The sequence below is a fragment of the Nannospalax galili genome, unplaced genomic scaffold (assembly GCF_000622305.1).
Source record: "Nannospalax galili isolate Female #2095 unplaced genomic scaffold, S.galili_v1.0 scaffold1382, whole genome shotgun sequence".
Classification (NCBI taxonomy): domain Eukaryota; kingdom Metazoa; phylum Chordata; class Mammalia; order Rodentia; family Spalacidae; genus Nannospalax; species Nannospalax galili.
The window spans coordinates 535,697-539,349 of NW_008348397.1; the positions used below are offsets into that span (position 1 = coordinate 535,697).

At 54.7% G+C, this 3,653-nt stretch overlaps 1 non-coding gene across 1 annotated transcript; it reads right to left on the reverse strand.

Moving 5' to 3' along the window:
* Nucleotides 1-3,052: 3,052 nt before the first annotated feature.
* On the reverse strand, nt 3,053-3,126 carry Trnan-guu. Its single transcript has one exon. It is a non-coding gene; the product is annotated as a tRNA-Asn (tRNA).
* Between the last annotated feature and the right edge of the window lie 527 nt (nt 3,127-3,653).

Consider the following 3,653-nt stretch of genomic DNA (forward strand, 5'->3'; position numbering starts at 1 on the left):
GGGAGGGAGAGTGGGGAGGGGCGGGGGGGGGGACAAAATGGCTTTTTTCCTCCAGACAAGAGTAGGTCCCGCCCACTACTCACCCACGTGACCTCATTCCTTCAGGGTGTTTGCAGAGGAAAAGAGGAGGGGGAGAGGCTAGCGCGACTGCTCCCCACCGCCCGTCCTGGAGACTCCCACCCAAACCAGAACCCCATCTTTCCCAAACAAATCCCATGGACCTGGAGGGCAGACCCTGTTCTGTTACCTTCCGCAATGAGCCTTCTCCACCTCCTAAAAATCTTTATGTCCCCCAACCCCCACTGACCCTGCGATCCCCACCCTAGCTGGGGCGCCTGGAAAATGGTGAGAACTGGGCGGAAATGTGGCTAGCAGCCTCCATGCCTCGGCCGCCACCAAAGGGCGCTCGGGAGGGGGACCCGCGGTGCCAGCCACGCGTCCGAGAGATTTTCATTCACTCCAGCTGGCACTCCCTTAAAATGACAAAGTGCATGTGTGACCCAGAGCGTGCCCCCACCCCCTCCGGCTCGGAGACGCAGCACCTCGCGGAGCTCTCCCGGCCGGTCTCCCTGGGCTGTGACCCAGGCTGGCGCACTCGGCGTGTTCCGGCGGGCAGAGAAGAATGGAACGCAATCCAGGCGGGGAGACCAGCCCGAGACACGAACTCTCAGGCGCCGGGCCAGAGACACAATAAGCCTCGGAATTCGAGAGGCCAGAACGGAGTGGGAGAGGCGGACTCCAGAGTGGTCGCGCGCTCCCCGAGCCTCACTGTTCCCGCAGTTTGCGCTGCGCTCCGCGAGGCCCGCTTCCCTCTCCGCCTGGACTCCGGTGACCGCTCCGGGTTCCACCCAGCGCTCGCGCTCCGGTCCCCAGTGGCCCTGGCCCGGGGCAGAGGAGGAAGGAGGGTTTGGAAAAGCCCGGAGGAGTGGAAGCCGGCGCCGAGGAAGCAGATCGATTCTGCATTACGGAGACGACCGTGGGCCTCTTGGACGGTCGATTCGCTTATTCGTTATTCATTAATTATTGGGCTGGTCCTTACGACTGTCCCTCCAAAGTGCTGGATTTTCCGGCCAGAAACGCCATTAAGCGCCTGGACCGTGGGTTGGCTCGAGTAGGAAACGAATCCTCGCCGACCTTCGGATCGCCCGCCTCCTTCTCTCCTTGCCTCAAGCCAAAGCAGCCCCGAAGTTGGGGGCCTCGGACTAAAAATGCTTTCACCCACTAGCGGGCTACCATGAGCCCTGCGGACCTAGTCGTCCACTTGACCCCCCCCCCCCCCCCCCCCGCCCTCGCTGAAAGCCCGCACCAGCCCGGATGGTGAGGAAGGGCGGAAATTTTCCGCCCAGACAGGGTGGTCCAACACCAGGCGGGAAAGGCTGGTAACAGTCACCTGCTCCCCAACCCCTACACCAGTTACTGAGAACTCACAGGGGCACTGTGGAAAGCGGGGGTGGGGTGGGGTGTGTGTTGACGTAGACACGCCCATTTGTCATCCAGGCCAGTGTGTCGCGGTATCAATAGGGAACCCCAGTCTCTGCTATGTCTTTCCTCTGTCCACCCATTCATTCTGGAGAACTGCCCAGGCACAGCACAACATAATAAGTGCAGATCCTGAGCAAACCGCTGGAGAGCAGGAGCATGCTGAAGACCCACTACTACCCACGGAAACACCAGAGAATCATTTCTCCTCAGGAGACTCTCTGACTCAGCCAGTCCCACATCTGAAGTTCTCTTGTCTAGCAGTCTTTATTAACGACCTAAAAGCATCTGGTCAATGTCAAATACTACAAGTGTCAATGTCAAATACTGCACTGGACTTTGGTAGAGCAGGGCCAGTGAGGGCAAGTCTGGAAGGACACACACACTGAAGCACCAAGTGTCCCTCCAAGCTTGTGCACCTGGGTGTGGGAACATGGGGGTGGGCATCAGAAGAGACTTCCTTTGACCCAAATGTCTCAAGAACTGAGTCCGTTGTACATTGTCCTCCAGGAAGGTAGAGGCTCCTGCCCAATGTGCCTCTGCAGACACTGCCCTCATGGTATCTATATCTCTCTATATATCACTTGCTGACAGCTAGTCTGGGGACATCACTGTCACTATCAGTCATGAATTAGAGGTTCCTAGAGGTCAGGAACGAGGCCTAGACATCAAGGCAGTGATTGGTTCCAGTACATACTAGAGCTAGTGCAAGCATTTGATCCCTTTAAGATGGTAATGATGGTGGGAGAGGGCCGCTCCCGCTGTGCTTTCATGTGTAGCTTTACCTCAGTGTCCTTTACTCCTTTATTCCTTCCAGCACCCTGTGCCAGTCTGTTCTGTCTTCTAGTGTTCTGTTCTCTTCTCCTTTTCCTGATTTTTTTTTTTTTTTTTTGTTTTTTTTAAACGCTATAGGGGCTAGGGATACAGCTCATCCTGGAACTTGCTATGTAGACCAGGCTGGCCTCGAACTCACAAAGATCCGCCTGCCTCTGCCTCCCAAGTGCTGGGATTAAAGGTATGTGCCACCACACCTGGCTCTTTTTCTGATATTTTTGTTAAATATTTCTCCTTTTCTTTCCCCATCCTTGGGATCTTCCCCCAATCCCCTTGCCTATTTCTCTGTTAGGTCCCTTCTTTGTGTGTCTTTCTTTGCAGATCACAGCTCTTTCTTTCTGTCACCTGTTTCTCTTTTATCCTTCACTTTGCCCGTGCTGTTCCCCGAGTCTTTCCTCTTTCTTTACTTTCTTCTCATACAGATGTACTATTTCAAGTTTATGTCATCCATCGAAACAGATAATGGAAAGCTGTCACACCTTCACTGCTAATTCATTCTGAATCCGTGGAAAATGCATTGTCAAACATGGCTATGAGACAAAAACCTCGGTCACTGGCTTTCCTGCAATCCAGTTTAGGAGCAAGAGTGGGAGAGGCGGCGGGAGAAATCCCGTCATTGACAATAACGAATTTCCAAATACTATCACCCCCTGGGTTTATAGACAAACTCTCGCCTCCGGCAAGTCAGCACAGAATTTGTTTTTTGAGCGGTTGTGATTTTAAGAAACAAAACACCTAGCGTCCCTGGGTGGGCTCGAACCACCAACCTTTCGGTTAACAGCCGAACGCGCTAACCGATTGCGCCACAGAGACGGTGATAACTGCTAAGGGAGCAGAGAGCTGAGTCAATAGGAGTGAGCGCGCTATGGCGCAAGAGCAGCAGTAATAGTAACAGCAGCTCCGGAATCCGACAAAAGAAATCCAGAAGAGGAAGAATATTCACTGGGGGAGAAGAACGGCGGGATCCGGAAGCGGACGAGGGGACACAGCGACATGCCCCTCTGGGGTTGGCTCAGGAGGGGTCGGCTCTGGCGATTCTCGGTTTGTACCTTGGATGCAGTATAGAATGGTCCTTTGTAGAATGAACAAAGATAGGGCTACGTAGGGCCGACCTGCAGGGTGGTGGTGAGGGGCTCCAGAAGCTGAACAACCCGTAGCCCCCAAAAATGCCCCGTGCGGCTGAACCGGTGCATCCCGGAACGAGGGCGATGAACCGACAGCCTCTCGCCTTTCAATTTGCACCGAACGGGCGCCTTCAATGATGTCAGGCAGTCTGAGTAAAGGCCACCTTGACACCGGGTAAACCCCTGCGTAGTCCAGCTCCAGCCTCAGCCCTCAAC